The 22,987-nt window shown below is 48.2% G+C and overlaps 1 protein-coding gene across 1 annotated transcript in view; it reads right to left on the bottom strand.

Moving 5' to 3' along the window:
- The window catches only part of heca (hdc homolog, cell cycle regulator), an 83,019-nt gene that overhangs the window by 57,648 nt on the left and 2,384 nt on the right, over window positions 1–22,987 (bottom strand). The window lies entirely within an intron of this gene.

Raw genomic sequence — 22,987 nt, 5'->3', positions numbered from 1 at the left:
CATATGTGCCCCACCACTCGCGTCTCCGCCCCATGACTCATGACAAATTTTATAACTAGAAAATATTTTTTACGCTCGCGTGTTAATCGCAAACAAATTAAAAGCAAGACACACACAGACACTCACACATGGGGCAAAGGGGGAGGGGAGGCTGGAGGGGCAAGGGGGAGAGACACAGAGCTGTTAATGAAAATGCCACAAAATTCCCATAATGCATTTTGAGGCTGGCCGCCGTCTAGGAGACAACTTCACGCTGCGCTACTCCCAGCTCCCAGCTCCCAGCGCGGTCTGCCCCAGAGCTCTAAAAACGACGACGCCACACCAGAGCGCAGCACAAAAGAGAGAGGGAAGCGGAAGGGGCAGGACAAGGGGCACAGGAGGCGGCCAAGGGGGCAAAGCTGTGAAAAGTCTCATTACTTTGGACAAATATGTGATCCGAGGGGCTGGGGTCCGAGTGCGAGTCGCCAGGCCCCAGAGGATGGAAGATGGAGGCTGTAGGTTGGGGCTTGGGGCTTGGAGGAGGCAAATGTGCAAAGTTGCCAAGTATTTTGCGGCAGACAGACACGAGAGAGACACAGATAGAGAGAGAGAGATAGAGAGAGAGGGTCATACTGCTCGCGTGTTGCGGTGGCAAGTTCTGAGAGACACACAAACTACAAACTACAAACTACAAACATGCCTCCTCGCCTCCTCGTGTGACTTGATCCCTTTTCATTTCTTATGCCACACGCACAGTTTTTTGTTGCAATTAAAATGGAGTTTGCAGCACTCTCAAAGCTGCTGGCAACACATGTGGCGACATATGTATATTTTTCCAGAGGCGTCAAATTAATTGCCACAACTTTTGCCAGCAACCAGCATTTGCTTTTTTCAATAGAAGAAACCCCAAAAAGCAACGAGAAATGGAGGCACAGGCCGGCCAGGCCCAGACATGCCTCCGAATATTTATGATATTATTTCCAGTATTGCTTAATTAATGCCTTCTTCTGCTCTGCTTTGCTTTGCTTTGCTTTGCAATTAACCCCCCCAAATAGCTCCAATGCCCACTCCCCGTAGAAACACATATTCAGAAATTGAAGTCTCTTTCTCCGATCGATATGCACCGCGTATGTATTTACTTGTGGGATATTTATTGGACAAAGGCTACCTGTGGTCTTTTCGTCAAATTGCATAGAAATAGGAATGGAAGAACAGACACGAACGGACATGTTCGCCGCTGCTTTGCCCGTTGCCCATAGATGGGCCGAGAGATAAGCCAAGCGCTCGCCCGATGCAGAATGCACAAAAACAACAACAGCAAGCACTGAGAGCGCAAGAGAGAGTGCGTGCGTGTGTGTATTGCTCGTATCGTAGACGAAATAAAGATTGCGAAAGAGAGAGAGAGAGGCCGCAAAAGCAAGAGCAAGCATGAAATGGCGTTCATCTCGGATCGGCTTAAGCATGATGTAAATAAATGTACTTCCCACTGCACAAACTCCCAAGTAAAACATTGACACAATAACGATTTTTGAGCGCCGTGTCGATTCCAACATTTCGCAGAACCGATCTTCCATCAATATTTTCGCAGAGCAAACAGCAGTGGAAGTCTCCCATGCGTAAGACTGGTAAAAAGATCTTTTAGGCAAATAGCAACTAGGAGAAGGCCAGGCCAGGCCGAGGCACAGCCTCCGAAGCCGAAGCCGAGTCCGACTCCGACTCCGATTTGTGAGTCTTCGAGTATCGTTTCTGTGTGTCTCCCTCGTGACAAATTGAGCTGTCAGCGGCGACTCTTTGAGCGGCGGGCAAACTTCCTCTATAAATCAAAGTGTTTCTCTCGTTGTTTTGGGCGGACCCCAGGCCCAGGCCCAGCCCAACCCAACGCCGACCGACAAGTGCAAATAGCGCAGAAATATTCAAAAATAATTGGAAACATGTCCGAGGCCCTGGCTGCGACTGCGAGTGCGACTGCGACTGCGGCTGCGACTTTGAGCCGAAATCTCTTCTCGAGTGCTCACATTAATTCTAATTGGCAATATTTCTCTGTGTATTTTGTTCGTTTTCGGTTTGGGTTTCGGTTTCGGTTTCTGTTGATTTTTGTGGCAGTCTATTCTGATTTTTGTTATTTTTTGTTTGTAATTATGCGATTTTTTTGTGCTCAACTATTTCTTTGGGATGCCGATAGACGACAAAGGGGTCTGGCCTGCCTGCGAGCACGACTCGAACTCGAGAACTCCACCCAGTTTATTCCACATTTTCAGCGTAGTTTTCTGTAACTGACACTTGACATGACAGCGATGAGGGGTGCACGCAGGGCGGGACACGAGACACGGGACTACTCCGATCGAGTGCACACGCTTGATTTATTCATTCAATTAACCGCAGAGCTACAGTGCGTACCACAAAAGAGGGCCATGAACTCTACAAATGAAACGATTCGATTCGATAGTCCATATTCGATAGAACTGCATCCTCAACAAATGTCCTTCTTCCAATCTTCAACCACAGCCCCACATGGCTGCACCTGTAGCTATGGCACGCACTGTACAATACCTCTCTCCTGCAAATCGAAGCAGCAGCAACTTTAAAAACTTTAATTGCAATTATCCCCAAAATAGAGACAGAGAGGAACGAAAACACCTGCTATAAATGTTTTTCCTAGACTCCGAATTCATGTTTCGTACAGTACTTATGCTGCATCGTTACAAAATCATTTTTTAATGGCTCTATGTACATGTGTGTACTCTTTCCTCTCTCCCCCTTCCTCCTTCTTTGGGGATTGAACAATATTATCGCTGGCTGGCTCGCTGGCTGGCTGGCTGGCTGGCTGTCCAGTGGAGTGGCATTGTTGCAAGTGTTATTGTTGCTGTTGCCATTGTTGCGGCTGTTGCCTGGCTTATTTATGACGGCCAAAGCTTAGGCTTAGATTTTTAATTAATTCAAGGCTTTTATGGCACGCTCGGAGCCCCCGTAGACCGCCATAGACTATAATTGTGTAATTGTTGTCTGTGGTCAGCCATCGCCCCCCGCCCCCCGCCCACTCTTACACCACCCCCTCCGCGGGTTGAGTCATCACCTGAACCCCACACCTCATCGAAACAATTCGTCGCGTGGGCGTGGGCGTTGGCGTGAAAATTCTTTGGAAAAATGCGAGGAAAATTAGTGGGTTCGCGCAGTAGCCCGATGATATTCCACCCTCCCCCCCCCTCCCTACCGTGTCACAGCAATCAGTTTCCCTCAGCTGTCGCCGAGGGTCAGAGTGCACTCCCTGCCAGATTGCAATTAAAATTCATTAGCGAATGAAAATGTCGAAAAACGGGGGAAAATTGAGTCGAAAGCCAAAATTAGTCGAGTCACAAGCGAAAGCCAAAGGCAACGGCAATTCACTTAACAACAGAAACAATAGCCCCCCACCCCCCGACAGCCCACATGGCAGCAGTAATTAGACCAAAACCAAACACGTTGACCAACAACAACAAAGCCAGATACCGCATCGTTGACCCTTCCCCCCGGCTCCCGCTTCACCCTTCCGCCGACACCCGCTGACAACTCTGCGAGAAATAGGGGAGTCAGGGTCCCACCCCCACCAGCACCACCATTTGACCAAAACTAACGCTACACATGGAGGGGCAATAGATCTTGCCGGTTCCCCATGGAATCAACTCCGGACTCTGGGAGGATGATCTGTATACCGGCATACGATTCAATATGATGATGTCCTTAAAGTTTCTGAAAGACCTCCCACACCCACACCCTCCCCTTCCCCACTCCAGACTGCCCGCTCGTCCCATTTTTGGTGAATTGTGGCTAAGAGAGGAGCCAGGGGACAAGGGGCTGACACGCAAATGAGTTAACACGGTGAGAAATACGCCAAAATCGAAGCAGGGAATACCCTTTAAGGCATTCATGACTGATGCAGAGATCTTTAAGAGCACATTTACCAGATACTTCCATAAGATCTCATTCAATCGGTGATATTTCTGCTCTTTAACACATCTGACAAACTCCTCACCGCAACCGCAATGCCATTTTTGTGAAGGGTATGCAAAGCCGGGCATATTTCCTATGAAAATGAGGCAAGTGCTGGAAAAAGGGTGAGAGTGAGGGCCGGAGAAAGGGACAAGGGACAAGGGACAAGGGCCGAGTGTGTTGAGACCACAACATGCTCGAGGGTTATTTATAGGCCTACGAGATTTCCTATTAAGATAGAGGTAGACCAGTCACCACCTGAGAGGTGGGCCAGAGCCACCACAAACACCGAAAACAAAACAAACGTGACAAAAGACACAGAAAGAGTCCAGAAATATGGCACAAAATGAGCTCTAAATAAAAAGCTGAAGCCAAAGCCAATGCCGAGGCTGAGGCTGAGGCTGAGGAAACACAGATTTCCATCGCCAGTCGCTTGGGAATTGTGCAATTTCTGGAAGAAGAAACCCCTTTCGAGATTAGGCCTGTGCCAAGCGGGCCATGGGGTGGCCGATAAGCGCCCAGAGAGAGCATACAAAAGGAGAAACATTATATATTACACTTGCGGAGAGGAGAGATCTGGAATACATCCCAGACTCCAGACAATGTCATCATCAGCCTCACTAGAGCCGATCCGCAATACGCTATAAATAGCCCACACTCTCAATGAAATCCCATAAATTACGAAGCATTAGAATATTGTAATTCAATTAGAACTGCATCTAAGTCCAATCACATGTCCGTATCTGTATCTGTATCTGTATCTGTACGTCGCATCGCACCTTTTCCGAGCAACGATCAGAACGAATAAACGATCGCTTAACGATATTCCAATAGACAGTCCATTAATTACGGTTCATTTGCGACTTTCTTGGGCATTCGAGTGCGAGCCGGAGATGGAGCCAGGGCGGGAGAGCGGGAGAGCGGGAAAGTGGGATGCGACTTGCAGCTATGGACATTATGCAAGCGCCGACTGAATGAATCACTCGATTGAATCGCCTTTACTGTTAGAGCAGCGACTTGGTTCACTTGAAAGTGCATACAGATTTCCAGCTAAATGCAAGCCAAAACAAACGGCAAAGCAGGGAGAGAGAGAGAAAGAGAGAGAGAATGGGAATGAGAATGAATGATGTCAGCCATTCGGCGGAGAGTGGGGGACAACGAGAACGCACTCTCGCGTCGTGTGGGCGGCGAAAAGCTCAATTACGCTGCTTTCGAGCGGCAGAGGGAGACGGAGAGAGAGCACAAAGAGATTCCGTTTTGTGCCAAGTAATTTACAATAATTGTTAACGATGACGTTCTGTTCCTCTCGTTGCCACTGCCACTGCCACAGCCACATCTAAGGCAATTTAAATGTAAATAATTTTGTAAGAAATTTACATAGTTTTAAATTTGAATATAATTACACAAATTAGACACAAGAAAAGCAGCAGCAACATCAGCAACAGCCCCAAAGCGAGGCACAAACAAAAGACCACGCCCACTTGTTGCCCCGAGAGGCAGTCGTCACACACACACACACACACACCACACCACACTCCTCATTCGGTGAGCTTTCTACTTCAAAATTAATTTTGCAACAATCGCAAGAGATCAAAAACCAGCAACAAAAGCCAGCAGCAAAAGCCAGGTTCAACAAACGCAAATTGTGCAAAAACAACAAATGGGCAATTGTTTAAGTAACTTTAACGGTAGCAACAAATGAATTCATTTGCCATTGCAGCAGCAGCAGCAGCAGTGGCAGGGGCTAAGACAAGAGGCAGCGGCAGAGCCAGAGCTGGTCTCTCTCTCGCTCTCTCTGCCAAGCGCACAGTGGGCAAAATATGAAGAAGAAACAAATACCTTCTAGATGGCTTTATCTTCACTAATCACCCAATCCCGTCCACTGTGCCGTGCCCCGGACACATTGGCAACATTTTGCCGGTGAGGCTGCCGCTGATGCCGCTGATCGGATCGCAGCCGCCAGGGGGCGTTGCTAATGAAGATGATGTTGCACAAAGCGAAAAAGGTAATAGAAATAACGGTCGTTGGCAGCTGCTAGCCCGAAGTGGGCGTGTGCCCCTTGCAGCGGAGAGGCAGAGACCAGAATTGCATTGAAACCGAAAGCGCTTTCCATTTCAGCAGAGTGCCATGCAGTGCCAGTGCCAGTGGCAGTTGCAGTGGCCAGGGTTGACAGGTGCTTTGGGAAATAGATGGGGAAAAACCGTATAAAACAAAAACCGAGGGCTGTTTTGTTCTCACGCTGTGTGGGTGGCAGGGAGAGCGGAGGCGGAGGGCAACCTAAAAAAGCTCGCCACACGCGCACGAAATTTTAAACACATTTTATTTGCTATTATTGTTATTATGTGGATGATTTCGGTTTTGCCTTTTTCGTTGTTGTTGTTTTTGTATTTTCACCCACTTACCGTAGGAAACGTGCCAAGATCGGATCCCCAGCTACCTCACTCCTCCCTCCCCCCTCCTCCTCCTCCTCCTCCACCACTGCTCAGAAAATAAACAAAATTAATATGCAATTAATCGCCCGCCGCCACAAAGGAACGGAACATGCTGCCAATACAGAAACAACAACAATTTCTGTACGTGCACATGTCGCTCGATGAAAGAGAAGAAGAAGAAGAAGACGAAGCGAATGATAAACATCAAACATCAAACAACAACAACAACAGCAACAGCTGAAAAGTCAGGCGAAACAAACCCAATTTGAAGTAAGCCAAAAACAAAAAACAACAACATTACCAAACAAAAATAGGCCTTCATTGAGTATCGACGCGTTGATACCCTCGCAGATCGACTAGTCCATATTTTAGGGTACCGAAAGCAGTCCCTTTCGGACTGCTCAAATGAACGGTACCCCGCCGCTCTACGCGAAGAGTATGTACGAAAGTCAAGCAAAGCTAAAGAGGAGGAAAAGGCAAAGGCAAAGGCAAAGAGACTGAAGAGCCAGGCCGCACCCAGAAATGTGTCAAAGATCAACTGACAAAAATCGTCAGACGTCGTCGTCGTCGTCGCAATAAACAAAAACCAAATGGCGCACTGCGGAGGGGGAGGGGGATCAGCAGAGGGTGGGGGTGAGAGAGAGCGAGCAGGAAATCAACAGCAAAATGCAATTGAAAACGAAACTGCAAAGTAAAATGTAAAATGTAAAATGCAAGCCGTGAGAATATTAATTTGCCGAAAGTTTCGCTTGGCGGATGATTATCTCAGTTCCATGTGAATGATCTGATCGGGTGTGGGTGGTCCGCCGGTCCTCCGACCACGGCAAAGGTTAGTCCGAGATCAGCCACAGATGGCGCCATTGAGCGGGGAAAGAATGAGTAAGACATGAAGGAAGCAAAGAACCGAACTGAACAGAATAGAACAAAGCAGAGGCATTGACACACTCTGAACAATTCCCAATATACAATAATATTCTCTAATTAGGGGCGGGGGAAGAGTCTCAGTCCCAATGAAAGCGATTCTTTCTTTCCGTCTTGGAGGGAAACAAAAGTCAAAGTTGAGTCCTGATAAGAGGCGGCCGGCCCCCAGGAACTGGCAGTGTTTGCCCAAGTGCCCAAGTGCCAGCTGCAGCTGCAGGAAAACGTTGATAAAGCTCTCCAAATCGGCTCCCCCACTCCGACTCCACCACTCGAGCTTATCAAGCAGCGCTGTGCGCAAGCCTTGAGCCTGAGCCTGAAAATCGCACTCACTCATGCACCCACACCAACACACACACGAACGTACATATATGACATACATGCCTGACAGCTGATCTCTTCAAGTGACCCACTTAGCCCCCTGTTTGTACAACAACAACACTTTCCTTTTCACAGATCCCCCATCCCCCATCTCCCCGGCCAATAACAATGCAACTCTTTTGTGCCTCCCTGCCTTTCCCCGAGCCCCAAGATTGTTTCATAAATATTTGCAGCAACGTTGAGAAAACTGAAGCTGAAACCGATACTCGAACAGTTTTTGGGACTTTTTTTTGAGTGTTTTTTATTTTTGGTTGTATTTTTAGAAAGTGCGTGCGTCGTAATTGAAGTTTTTAGTCGGTTGGCAAATAAATTGCCACAGCTACGGGCGCAGCAGCGAAAAGTCAATAAATTAAGCAAACGCAAGCAGCGGCAGAGCAACAGCTGAGCGGAGCAGCGCAGTAGCAGCGACAGCGGCAGCGGCAGCAGCAGCAGCAACTTCTGCCTACAACCGAGGCGAATGAACGGGCAGCCGCAACACTCTCGCGGCAATGCAACGCGCTGCCGGCAATGCACTTTGCCAAGGACAGATTCATTGAAAATGTGCAAACTGTCGACAGCAACAACAAAAGCAAGAAAAGCAACAAAGCAACACAACGGCTACAACAACGTCTGAATGCAATCTATCTGTGTGTGTGTGCAACAGCGTTTCTGTTTCACTGTTTCTGTGTGTCTGTGTCTGTGTGTGTGTGAAATAATGTTTAAATATAATTAATAGAATTACACGGCGCGTACGCGTAATATTGACAGTGATATCGTATCGCTGCTCGACTCGATTCACTCCACACAGAGCCGCAAATACGAGCAAGAGTAAGAGAGTGAGAGAGTGAGAGTGAGAGTAAGAGAACGGGTATGGGTATGGGTACGGGTACGGGTACAAGTTGGAGGAGTGTAATGCCCGATGAAACTAGGCGTCAAGGTTACAGAAGCAACAAGGGAAAATATAGGATTACAAACTGGAAGAAGCAGCTTACATACGTGCATATATGGAGAGGGGAGTGGTGGGGAGAACGGTACCTAGGGCCGATGGGAAGAGAGTCGTAGGAGGGTAGAGTGTAGGAGCGAGAAAGAGAGGTGTGTGTGTGTGTGTGTGTGTGTGTGTGTGTGTGTGTGTGTGTGTCTGCATTTCGTTTCTAATTTTCAAGTTTTCGACCGCTCGAGACAAAGGGGAGGGGGGAGAGGTGCAAAGTTGTAAAGAGGAAGGAACGATGGCACTGACGGTAGACCACGAAATCCAAATGCTTTGCTTTTGTGTCTCCTTTCGTTCATTCATTCATTCATTCCTCGCACGTTCCAAGGCCTCGTTCCCCCCCCTTCATCGAACCTTTCCAGTGCTTATCTAGTGTTTTTTTCTGGATTTTTTCCTTGGATTTTTGCTAACTGGAAACTGGCAGCTGAATGGATGGATCAGCGGCGGAGTCTGGCAGAGGTGGAGTTTATGTCCCAAACGTTTTCCAATAACAAATTGAGCGATTTCCCGGCACTCTCTTCCCCCCTTTTCAAATATCACTTTACAACATTTTACCGTGCCATCCCCCCCCCCTTTCCATTCCCATTTCCCTGCGATATTTTTCAGCGCTTCAATCAATATGCAAATGTGATTGAAAACTGAAAGTTTTTCTTTTTGACCATTTTTTTAGTTAATTAAAAGTCATAAATTGTCGCCTAATGCAATGTGAACATTTCATCAAAATTGTTGCCATTTTTGTTGATTTTTTTTGTTTTTGGTTTTGGGTTTTTGTTGCTTTATGTAATTTCTGTTGGCCGTCTGCCCTGTGTGCCCCACAGTGCGGTGGCACGGGGGAGGGGGCAAGGGGGCTGCATAGAGAGGGGCGTGTGCAAAGTGCATTTACCTCCAAGTGCAACCAGAAAAAAAACACACACACACACACACAAAACGCTCGTGTGATTGACTTCCACTCACTGTCAAATGCGTGGCACGTTTTTTCATGCAATCGCTTACATTGGGGAAGGGGGGGGCGGGACAGAGGGGGAGGGGAGGAGACCATAGAGAGCCACGCACAAATGTGCCATGTTCCAGCTCCCTCGGTCGCGCGAGCACCTCGCTTCGGCGCTGCCAATTTCAGCAATCAGGCCCAAACGGTAGGGGGGAGGGGGCTACTCTCTGTCGTATGAGTAATATCTTTGTGGCTAGAAACGTAATTAAATGCAGCAACTGCGTGGAGAGAAGGGGGAGTGGGGGAGTGATGACTCATCAGCTGGAAGAAATGTTAATGTCTAAATGTCTAATGAAATGGGAAGCCAGTAGCCGCGGCACACGGGCCGCAACCCTCGGCTACCCGCAGCTACTCTGTGAAAGAGGAAGACTGCTCCGAGGCAGATTTCTAATTAAATGAAGAATTCTACCAAACGCTTTATGGCAAAGTAATTGCTAAATCGCACAATAAAAACTCATGTTTCAAATTTGCAGACAATTGTGGCTAAAAAAAAAACAAAGTAAGCGATCAACCATTGAATGTTAATAATTAAACGAAGTCTTGGCCAAATGAACGGACATTTAAATCGCTTTAAAAGCCAGAGAGCAATCCCCAAATCCGAAGTCCCAAGTCCGAAACGGCGGTCTCCGATCGTGGAGCGGGCTGCGTACGCGACTGTTTCTATCGTTTTTTAGTTTGTTTTGTTTTTGTTTTGTTTTGGGCATTTGTGGGCTTTGTTGCTTTTGGTATTCCTACGAATTTGGCAAACTGCAAGTCAAATTTAATTTGACAGGCCGCGTAATGAAACAAACAGATAAAAAAAAGCTGAAAATTGAAAAACTGAAAAAAATGGCAGCGGCGACGGCAGCCAAGTGGCGGTCGAAACAAAGCTTTTTATGGCCACAAAAACCGAATTCGAGATTTGGCTATTTTTTGCCCGTTTTCTATTTTCCGTTTTCCATTGACTAAATGCAAATGCAAATGCGGGAGGCGTTGCGGGGGGAGGGGGGGACTATGACAGCCCTCCTCCGAAATTGATGACGACATAAACAATTATGGAATAAATGAGCTTGGACGCGGGGCAAATGTCCGATTGATTTGTGGATGCAACTTCCACGAGCCGAAATGCAACTGTAATCCGGTGGCAGTGGCAGGACAAAGCCGCGTTCCGTCCGGTGGGAGGAGGGGGCAGAATAATGGCAGACAGATAGCCAAACAAAGCGGAAAATGTTGACAAAACATGGAAGCCAGAGAGAACGAGCCAGCCAGAGGGAAAATTGAAAAATAAAAGTTACGTATTAGCCAGACAGCAGAGTGGGGCAGGGGCAGGAGCAGGGACAGGGGCAGGGGCAGGGGCAGGGGCTAGCCATAAAGTTGAGTGAATGAAATGTCTCGTGGCTGGAATGTCCCCGCCATTCCAAGTGGCGCTCCGAGTGGCACTCCGAGTGGCGGGGAGCGTCCCGCGCCAGGTCAAGGAGGAGTTGATCGGCTAATTAGCGTGTCTGACCTTCTGCCCCGCCCCGAGCCTGTATAAATCACAATACAAAAGGCGGAGCAGTGGGCGGCAGCGCCAAGATGGCGCCAGGATAATTCCCTCAGAGCAGCGGGTGAACGGGGGAAATGGAAATTGATTGCCGGCATTTAAATATATTTTATCGATTCAGCGGGGAGGGGGGCGTGGCCACGGTAGAGTGGGGGAGTAAGCAGCTCAAAGGGAAAGTCAAAGTCGGTCTGGGAGGGGGCTGTAGGGCGAAGCGAAGGGGTTGAAGGGGGAGTGCAGCTTATGGCCACCCCGCTGCGCGAGGGAAGCCCCACAAGGGGGGATGAGGCAGAGGCAGAGTCGGAGTCGGAGAGAGGGAGAGCGTTAGCTTGAAGAAGGCTTTAAGCCAAAGTGCAGTAAAGGCGGCGGTAACCCTACGCCTCTGTCTTCTCTGCATTCCACTCCGTCTCTCCTTCCTCTCTTCTGCCCCTTCCTCTCTGCGCCTCTGTGCCACACTTAACCTTAAAGAAACTTCTGGCTGCTGGCTGCTCCGCCGTTCAATAAAAATAAAAATAAACTTGAAAAATGTTTTCAATTAAAAAAGTTTTCACTTGCAACACGCTGGCACCTCTTCTGTGCCTCTCCCTCTCTCTCTCTCGGTCCCTCTCTCTCTGTCTCTCGCCACTCTTCGACTTTTCTTTCTCCTGCCTTCCTTTTGTTCTTTTTCGCGCTGGAAGTTGTAAGAGTTCTTGCCACTTGCAAGGAATGCTGGCTCCCCCCTCCTCCCCCATCCCCCTTCTACAGCCAAACTGTAAATGAGCCGCCCAAGGAGCCTGTGGCTGTAGCTGTGGCGGTGGCAGGAGCCGAGGTGCAACCACATTGCGGTTGGCTTTGTCTGTCTTTCCCTCCCTCCCCCCCTCGCCGGCTCTCTCTCTCCGCTCCTCCGTCTGCACTGCTTAGCATGTAAATAATGTTCACGAAATTATGAATGCAGCTAATTAGCAGGCAACAGACGGCGACGACTCCTGTTCGGGGCATGCCTCCTGCTCTGCCTTCTGCCCCGCTTGCTCCTTCTTTTGTTAGGTCCTCCCTCTCCCCCTCGCTCCCTGCCTCCCTCCATCCGGTGCAGGGCGTTGCATATTCATTATGTCATTGAACCATTAAACTGCGCTTAAATGCTCGCTTTCTGCCTCCCACCAGTGCCCCACGCCCCATGCCCCATGGCCCAACCGAGAGTCTTGTTTATGGCGCCGCGGGGAGCGTTTAACTTAAAGCGCCGACAAATAATGCTGGGACCTAAAGACCGCTCTCAGATCCTTAGAGCGAGCAACCCGCCTCGCCCACCCACTCCACCCCCTCACCTGCGCAATAAAGCAAAAGTTGTCTGCCACTTGCCGCGATTTATAGCCCGCTTGCAACACTCGTGGCAGACGCTTCCTCCCCTCAACGGATGCATTGGGATACGGATATGGATACGGATAGGGGAGCATCTTCATTCGGTTTCCTCTTCACTTACCTGCAAAGAGAGCGAGAGAGAGAGAGAGAGAAAGAGAGATATTCGAGATTAGTTTTGGATGGATGGAAAACGTTTGAGAGGAGCTCAAGAATATATAGTTATTGGATAAAATACGATCTACAGTACGAGACTTGATAGAAATGAGGACTTCAATGGAAGGAAGGAGTGGAATGCAGGGGAATTACCATTTATTTCCCTTCGTATCCCCAAAGGATACGCGTGGGGGGAGTGGTTAAGGCCGTCCCGAGTCCCGTTCCCTTTTTGGACCCTGTTTATGAGCCTAGGCCTCCGCCCCGTAGGAGCCTTGACAAGTTCAACAGATGATAAGAAGCACTCCTGCTCCTCCCCTCTGCCAGTCTTGCTCTCAAGGGTATAGCACAACAAAAGCAAGCTCCATCCCGAGTCCGAGGCCGAGACCGAGGCCGAGTCCGAGGGCGAGTACCAGGCCGGGTCCCAGGCCCAGATGCCACCTTTAAGATTAAGCCCCAGACGACAACAGACAACAGGCTCCACGACAACCTGGCAACGGAGGGATTTTCAAGGCTTTTGTTTTTACACAAAACAAAACAAAAAATCAAAACAAAAAAAGGTGAATTTACGTTTAAAATTGTTCGCTTTTTCGGTTTTTTACTCCGTTTTCTTTGTGCAGCAATTTTATCGCGTGCATAAACAAGATGCGGGACAACAAAAACTACAAAAAACGTACAAAAAACGAAACGAAATCAACTCCGAAGTGAATTTCAGGTTTACAGAAACAAAGTCATGCAACACGGTCATGTGCAGCAGCCTCTCTGCCCCTCGTCTGCACTGCAAGCCGCACTCGCCCGCACCATGGGGATTATTGTTGCTGTCAGTCGAGTGCCCGCACCGAAAATTATTGCAGGACATTTGGCCGAAATAATGGCCGAGAGGGTAAACAATTTTTGCATTTATTTATTGTACAACAGAAGAGAAAAGAGGGCCAGGGGAAGGGGAACCTTTTGATACCCTCGCTGATCCATTGCTTGCGAGGAGGTTCCATCAATCCAGCAGCCAGCTTCTTCCTTGGGAGCTTGACCTGCACAAAAAGAGAGGTGGCTAAAAGACATCGGCATATGAAGAAAGCAGAAACGCCTCTGAATGGAAACAGGAACGGGGAGAAGGAGGAAGAGGCGCACAAAAGGGGAGTTGGAGGTGCAGGAAGGTGGCAAGGGGGGAGTTGAGCTGATGATAGGGGTAGGGTGGGGAATGGGCGAACCTTAAATGTTTATTTATAGGCTTCATTCGGTGACTGCTTCTCCTTCAGCAGCGCGTAAGCCACTGCACTGCTTCCTACTGCACTGCTTACCCTGCTGTCCCTCCTCCGCCTCCACCGCCTCTTCATTCTTCTTTTTCTCTTTCGGTGTCACTTTCTTTCGCTTTGATCATGTTCAGTTTATGTTTTTTTTTTTTTATTGATTTAAATCTCAGGCAAATGCGATTTTTCGCCATTTCAGTCTTGCAGTTTTGCAGTTTTGCGGTTAATAAACGAAACGAAACGAAAGTAAAGTTGATCAAGGTCCCTGCCTCTGCCCCTGCCTCTTCCCCTGCCTCGCTGTGCTCCTCCTCTACCCTCGTCCCCCCTTTAATAAATGTTGCATTTTTATTATCATTTTGTTAGTCGGTTGTCATCAGGTGCTGCCAAGGGGGGGAAGGATGACGAAGGAGTTTGCTCGCGAAAGTGAAAGTTAACGTTTTTTAAGGCACTCTTTCGCATATGTGGGCACACACACACACACCCAAACACACACACACACGGTCTGATGGTCTCCTCGATCGCTGTGGCCTCTCTCTGTCTCCGTCTCTGTCTCTCTTGTGTTATCGCCGCTCCATATCTTTCATTAGCCTTCGATTGAGGCCTAGCTTTTTTCGCTCCTTCTTTCTGGTTTTTGTTATTGTTGCCTCCTCCTCCTTTCCTCCTCCTCCTTCTCTTCGATTAGTTTTTCTGCTTTAATTGAATCAGCGACAACATTTTGTCCGTTTAAGGGGAGAATCCCCTCCCCACTGCCCCTCTGTATCCCTCTGTACCGCTCCCCCCCTACCCTGCTCTTACCCTCTCTCTTTTTCCATCGATTCCAAACATTTAACAGTTAGTTTTAATTGCTGATGGCGCCGCCTGCCTGCCCCAAGTTCAATAAACTTGTTGCTACTGTACTTGTTGTTGCCACTGTGTGGCATGCCGCAATAGATACGTTGCAATTTTCGAGTGTGTGCAACGGGGGCCTTTCAACAAATGCCGCCACAATGAAGCCATCGCTCCACTCCACTCCGCTCCGCTTCGCTCTGATCCGATCCGATCCCATCATCGGATATCAGAGCAGCGATCCATTGCCAGTCAGCAGCGATCATTGCCCCAAAACGTGCCTGTTGTTGCAACCACATGGACACACATGGTGTGTGTGTGTGTGTGTGTGGCTGTTACTGTTAATTACAAATATCGGTGATTGGGTTGCTCGGCGGCAGCCGTGCGGCAAAATATTACTTGAAAAATGATTACGCCGTGAGAAAGTTTGCGGTGGGAGTGCTCCTCTCTTCCGCTCTCTCTCTCTCCCCCTCTCAGGAAGGGTAAACTATCAATATTGACCCTAGATTGACCCCAGATAGTGGGGCAACTCTCTAGTTGGCCGATCGATGCCAATCTTCCTTCTGTAAGGAATCAAGTAATTATCTTTAAAGTCAAGAAGTCGCTTGCGCTTCTCCGCTTTCTCCATTTGTCCGTTTCTCCATTTCTCTTGCGGAACGGAGTGCCACAGGAAATGCATTTCGTTTGATTATCCTGCAATTTGCTTAATTCCCTTCCACACTCTGTGCCATTCTTCTTCTTCTCGTCTTCTCTGTTGAGATATTTTATAGCATTTTCTCCATTTTTATCTTTGGTTTCTTTTTCCGTTTTTTTGGAATTGGGGGAATTTCGGGCCCTCTGCTAATGATCTGTCACGCCCCAGGGCGAGGGCATAAAAATGCACTTGGTGTCGTCGCCTCCAAAAATAAGCAAAACGGAAGGGAGGGGAAACAAAGGAGAGGAGAAGAGGGTGAAAAGGAGGAGAGCGGAGGGAGCGGAGGTAAAGAGAAAACCTACAAAAATGCATTTATTTATTTGCGGCGGTTTGATCGTAAAAATAATTTGCTTTTATTGCCCAAAACGGGGCAAATGATGCTGATGTTGGGGCTGCCACGGACCGATGTTGCCGCTGTTGCCGCCGAGATGTTGCATGCACCCAAAAATGGCAAAAAAAAAAAAAAAAGCAGAGAGGGAGAGGGAAAACTTAATGCGTTTTATGTCCTCGTCATGCTGCTCTACCCCTGCTCCCTCCCCTCCTCTCGTCAGCTCCGTCTCCTACCTCTCCGTGTGCCCTTTTTGGGGCGCAACAAATCCGCAAATCAACGCCACATGTCGGGGGATATCGATGGAGGGCAAGGGGGCTGCGGAGTCCCCAGCCTCAATTTTTGGAGCCATTGACATTGCCGCCGGACCGCCCAAGCACTTATTCAATTAAACAAAACGCAATTGTTGTTAACACGAAAGAAGCAGACACTGCCCCCCAGATACAGATACTGCAGTCGCTCTCTCTCACTCTACCTCTCTTCCTCTCCGATGTGGCATATTGTCCCTATCCAAAGTCATGGAGCGTCAAATTGTTATGGCCAAAAGATGGAAAAGATACAAATGGCAACGGTTATCGCACAACAAGCGCAATCAGTCGTAACGCAGGAGCAGAAACAGCAGAAGAGTGGAGGACAGGATACAGGATGGAGGACGGAGGATAGAGGATAGAGGAGAAAGAGACAAACAAACAAACAAGCTACAAACAGGCGTCAGACTCAAGCACGAGGGCGGGGTAAGCACTTGGCTGAGTGCAACTAAATAGATATTATATAAGCATAAAGAATATGTTTGCCCTCCAGTTACACACACACCCAGGCACAGACACAGACACAGCACAGACACAGAAAGTGCGAGAGTTAGAAGGAGAGGGGGGTGGAAGCATAGCTACTTGAAAAACAGATATAGACAGAGGGACAGAGAGACAGAGAGAGAGAGAGAGAGGGAACTAAACAAGCTAATAATCATAAAACCAAATGACTTTGAACGACGAAAGAAATGTTCCACGCTTGTTGTCCTTTGACAGGATGCAAGAAGAAGACGAGAATCAACCGCAGGGAAGGGAAGGGAAGAGCAGGGAAGGGAAGGGAAGGGAAGCCGAGGCTGAAGCTGAAGCTGAGACGAGCGAAGCGGCAAAAGAATCATCAGCATTATCGTCAGGCGAATGGCGGCAGAGTGACGATTAAAATTTAAGCTTCATTTGTTGCTCTCTTGTCTGGCTACAGCCAGTGTGGGGAGAGAGGGGTGTAGGTGGAGGGGGGGAAGGTGGAGAATAGAGCATAGAGCATAGAACATGGCTAAGCGAACGGAAAAGAGTAAAGAGACTGTGATTGAGTAGGTGTCAAATGTTACGACAAAGTCCCCCATGGGGGGAGTCGCCAGATAAACTCCCCTCTCCATACAAGAACGAATGAATGGAAGCCAACTACCCCCCACTCTGCCCCCCTCCCCACTCCGCTACGGCAACACACAAATGAAAATTGCAACTAATAAAAAAGTAAACATGAAAAACAGAGTTGAGGAAAAAGGAACTGCAAGCGACACAAATTGCAGTCCAAATGAACAGAATGACAGACACACACACACACACGCAGCCACACAGACACAGACACAGACACAGGATAGCTGAATGCATTCCCAATCAGAGCAGAGAAAGCACAGAGAGAGAGAGAGAGGGAGAGAGAGAGAGTGAGAGACAGGGCAGGTTCAGGGCCAGACAGACGACGCCAAATGTGGAATCGTTTTAATGGATATCAAATAGGGAGCAAAACAAACATTCCCACACACACGCGGACATCATGCACACGCCATCATGCACATGTACAGTTGCAATATGGAATGGCATGCAAGCATGCATGCATGAGCGGGGAGGAGGGAGACGGAGATGGAGATGGAACCACAATCCAACAGGATCCCAGTGCAGCAGGACCTCCAGCTGGGACCAGTCCGAACTACAGTCCGAATTGCACTCCCCGGCAACTAGGCGGAGGAGGAGGAGGAGCACGGAGAAGAATGATAGGAGCCAAAGGTGGAAGGTGGAAGGAGAGGCAGGGAACAACAACAACAACAGCTTTGTTTTATTTCCACAAACATTTCATGTTTTTTTTTACGTTCCTGTTCCTGTTCTGCTTTTGTTTTTTACTTTTCGCTTTTCAACTTGTATGTCCTTTCCCCCCACTAAACCCCCCCCCCCCCCCCCCTCCCCTCTCGGTCATGGTGCAGGCTCGTTTTTACTGCTGCCACTCTTTCTTTCTCCTTTTTGTGTTGTCTGGCAGCTGCTCGACAAACAGCAACAAAAGCAACAACAACAACAGAAACAACAATATTGATTGCAATTCCAGCCTGCAGTGGAGTCCAAAGGGAGGGGCAGAGAGGGTCTCCTCTCCTCTCCACTCCTCTCCACTCCTGTCCTCTCGCATTCTCATTCTCATTTGGCTGAATGGCCCGGCACAAAAGCCTAAAAGCACACACACACACACGCGCGCAGCAGGCAGACAGATAAACATTCACACACACACACATGGACACACAATGCAGTGCACACACACACCCATATGCATGGGCACAACAAGAGGAGCTTGGCTTATGAACGTCAGACGACATCATGCTGGTACGAGGAGGAAGCAGTGGGGCGGGCAAGCAGTGGAGTAGGCGCTGGAGGAGTAAGCAGTGAAGGAACGAAAGTTCTGCCGTGTGTGAAGCGCGCACGGAGGTGGGGGGGGGTTAGAGGCCCGGGCAGAGCAGAGCATGGAAAATGCTGAGCCAACGAAGCCTTTTAAGTTGGCAAAAAGCCTGAGGACGGATAGCCGGGCTCCACATGCACACACATGTGTGCTTGATGGCCACGGCCATGGCCATGGCCATGGCCATGGCTCTGGCTCTGGCTCCATCTGTGGGCTTTAGTTTGGGTACGGGAGTGGGTCTGTGGCTGTGGGTGTGTACTGAGGTGGGGCTGGGAGTAGAGTTGCCCTGGCATTGTCTGTTGACAATGAAAATACGACAATAATGACGCTGACAACGTCGTCGGCGGAGGGACCTCCGCCTGCTCTCCTGCTCTCCCGCTCTCCGGCACAGGAAGAGACAGAGGCATGCGCCGTTCGATATGCGCCCTGTGCATGTGCATGTTTCTGTGTGTGGATTCGGGTGTGGGTGGGTGGCACTGCTTCAATGCAGCTATATGCGTGTGCGTGTGCGTGTGCGTGTGCGTGTACCGTTTTGGTAAAGATTTCATTAATAGCTTTTGTGGTTTCAGAGGGCGGGGGGTACTCTGCAATGCATACTTGATTTGATATTCAACAAAAGGTGAGCCCATGCCTCCCTCTCCTCTTCTCCGCCCACACACTATGTGCCTTCATTTGCAAATGGGCCTCGCGGTTACAGATTTTGCGCTTAGTGCCTACAGTGGGCTCTGGCTGTGGCCTACACTCCACCAGGAAGCAGGAACCAGGAACTGAACCGTGTCCAGACCCAGTTCCATTGTCACCCCCGACCCCAAAGTGTCAGAACTCGCTTTTTAATGTTTCCTCAATTTGACTGCCAAAAAAGTTCGTTAATTGCTCTACGAGAGGACCCCACCCCCTCCGACCCCTCGAAGGTCTGCCCTGTCGGCCCCTATGAGCGATGTACGTATGTTTATGGCTATATATGTATATGTACATATGTACACTACAAGTAGCAGTCCGAGACCCATTTCATTTCATGCTTCGCTGGCCCCCGTTCCCAGCCCGCGTTTGTGAAACAAAAGTGAAACCTAACCTCACATACTATATGTATTTTTGACGTGTGTACGTGTGCACTCGCATGCTATGTATGATCCCCGCCAGAACAGAACCTATTCCAATACGTTCCGTACAGACCCGAAACAACATCGGAAACAACAGCTATCGACGTCGCTGTAATGGGGGTTCCGCGATAATAAAAATTTTACAGTGCAGAAATTTATGCTTTGCGTCTAGACGACAGTTTTTGGAACGTGCTCAATTAGCGCACAGCTCTGGCGTTTGGTGGGTTGCGGCGTGGAGGCGTCGAGGGGTCGAGAGTTGGACACCAGCCCCCGGCTATACTAACGAGAAAAACAAAAACACAATTTAAATGAAATTTTGCGATGCTTCACGACTATAATTCAGTCATATTCGTAGAGTGCGCCCCAGCCCCGTGCCGCCCCATGCCGCCCCATGCCGCATACCCCGATAAAGTGTGCACCGATATGGACGCGGACAGACATAACATAGTGCCCCCCGCCTCTATCCATATCTGTTTCTGCCACTGCCTCTTCCTCTGGCAGGCACAACAACAAAAGTCGTGCGAAAGTTGTTAATTTTTTGTTGTGTTTTAGTTTTGTTTTTCACACTATAAAAACCGCATTCGCAGTGCTAGATGCCGCCTGTGGGGACGGGAGAATGTTCATTCTAACAATTTAAAAACAAAATAAACTACAGAAAGTGGGAATACGACTGGGGGATACCTCTGACTCGGCTTTAGGGCCGAGAATTGCTCCACAAGACTGCTGCCTGGCATGGCAACTACTTGGCCCCACTGCCTTGGTACTCTGCTGGAGAGAAGTGCGGCCGTAGCTCGTCTCTTCCATCCTCCCACTCTCTCGCCGGAGGCATTTCTCCCGCTACATATGCTCTATCCACCGGACACACCCATGGCAGCCCTCTCTTTCTCTCCGCAGCGTGTAAGGGGTATGCAAATTTAAGACTTTGTTGTTACTCTGCGATAATGCCGTCGCTGTTACCGCAAGCGTCGCTCCTGCGATGCCGACTTGCTAATGTAGTTGTTGTTTTTGGATCTATTCTCGTCGTGCCTTTCGCAATTTATTTGCAATTGCGCGCGCGATATTTGTTGCTGTTGGTGCGAGAACGAGAATGTTCGGGAAAGTATTGGGCGAGTGCTGGGGGAGAGGAGTTCGTGGGAGGGGTGGGGAGGGGAGGTGTGATGGGAACACCCACGAGTGTGTGTTAGGCCTATGCCAACGCCGCCGCAGAGAGATTGAGTCGGGGATTAGACGTCCACCCACTCCCACAGCTGCCGCAAATCATGTGCAGACAGGAGAGCGAGAGAGAAAGAGAGAGCCAAGCAGGAAGAGCTTTCTGCAGAACAGTTAGCTTTGGCAGCGGCGTACGCGGAGGCGGAAGAATGGAAACGAGAAAAACAAACAGCCTACCGTCTGCTCTCCACCCATCGACCATCGCCCTCCAATAATGAATACATAAAATGTTGTATCTTAACCTTGACATTGGGCGGCAAATACAACCAGAAAAACAGCGAAGTAAATAAGCCGGCATAGCAGACAAAACAAGTCAACAGCTAGAGACACAGAGAGAGAGAGAGAGATGGAAGGAGGAGCGCTGGAGAGTACAATCAGATTCATTCATTAAAGAAAGAGAGAGCAAAGAACCGTTCCAGGTTTCAAGCTTAAGTAACTCAAGTTTTTGTTTATCGAAACTCAATAAAAAGTGCAACAACAAAAAAGAGAAGAAATATAAAAATGGGCCGCGTGTGGCGCTAAAAATAAACTAAAATAAATACCATCAAAAAAAACCCAAAAGGCGATAAACATTTTAATGGCAGTTTATTTTTGAATAAAACACGAATCAGCGCTGCTGCTCGCTCCTGCTGATAAGGGGAATGCATCACTCCACGGAGGAATATATGTAAGTGCAGGGTAGCATTCGAAAGAAAGAGAGAGAGAGAGAGACCAAAGCGTTGATGATCAAACGCACACACACAAATTAGCATTGGCCTTGAAAGCAGAAAACTATGCATACGTACACACATATGCCTGCATGTATAAGAGCAGAAAAGAGCGAGAGGAAGAGAGCTAAAGAATGAATGAATTATGCCATAGAAGGCAATAAAGAGAGTGAAAGAGAGCGCTGTAAGCCTGAAGATTGCTTTCAAGCAAAACAAGAACAAGAAACAGCAAAGCAAAACAACACCGAAAAACCGATCTAATTCTTGTTTTCGTTCCTTTTCGGCGTTCTTCTGCCTCTTCTTCTTTTTCTGCCGCCAGTTGTTTTTGTTTTCTTTGCGCAAATGTATTTTTATCGCACTGGAATAAATAATATTTTTGCTAGCGCCGCTGCCACCCGTTCGTGGATTTTTTTGGAAACGGAAATATTAAAATTGGGCATAAAATAAATAAAAGAACACACACATACATACATGCACACATATGTACATATATGCATGTGTACGTAAATTCCACCATACGATATGTGTCTGCTGATATGTGGGGGAGGGCAGCAAATAAATTTCAATAATTTTCATTTCTTATGATTTATGCAGCATCAGAAACAATGAGAGAACAGACAGTGGAGGCAGACAAGACGAGACAAGACCCAAAGCCTTGACCCAAAGCAAAACGAAGAAGAACAAGCGAAAAAACTCAAGAACGAAGGGCCAACTTCGAAAGTCGAGGCTAATGATACCCTTCCCAAGACATTAATGTCGTGCAGTTGATGAAACTTTTTCGGACCGACGGACATGTCTATACTATAAGACTCCGCTGTGGGTGCTCAATCTCAAGGTACACACTTTATGGGGTCAGAAATACATACATACATACATTACCTCCTCTCTGCATTGTAGCGCAAGCATCTGGTCAAAATCATTAAGCTCTTTGCGAAGGGTACAAGAAACTGACATGGATAAAAGTGAAACTCGCAAAACGAAAAAGGAAATAACAGCAAAAGCAAGCCCGAAAGTGAGAAAGAGAGCAGAGAACGTGGATCAGATCAGCAAGAGCGGGCAGGACGGAGCTATCCCATGCACATGACGGAAAGGGACCGCAAGGAGCGGGAGCGCTGGACTGCCGACAGAGACAGTCTGTCGTCGTCTGTCCCATCTCCCAGTCTGCCCATCCCTCTCGCACAAAATGCAAACGATCAACCGTTAAAATAATGAACTTCCTTAAAAGAGAATTTTGCACAAGGCAAAATCAAATAAACAAGAATATTTTATTTAATATTTGTGCAAATATCGAATACGTTTCATTCGCGCAGCTGTGGCCCCAGCCGAGAATTAGTCAAAGGAAATATCAAGGTTATATAAGCGATTCGAGCAATTGTCGATTACACTGCGCAGCAAAAAACTTGATTCTAATATGAAATTTTCTGATGAAATAGGAAATATTTTAAATTTTCCCTAATCAGAGCCGCAAGTAATTTCAATTCACTTTCGTCCAGCAGCACTCTTCGTCCGATTCCCTGTTGCGCAGTGTAATTGATAAAACTTTTTTGAATAAATATTTGA

This window comes from Drosophila pseudoobscura, chromosome 2 (genome assembly GCF_009870125.1).
Source record: "Drosophila pseudoobscura strain MV-25-SWS-2005 chromosome 2, UCI_Dpse_MV25, whole genome shotgun sequence".
Lineage (NCBI taxonomy): Eukaryota > Metazoa > Arthropoda > Insecta > Diptera > Drosophilidae > Drosophila > Drosophila pseudoobscura.
Note: the sequence above shows the minus strand (reverse complement) of the source record. Positions and strands in the feature narration are given on the sequence as shown.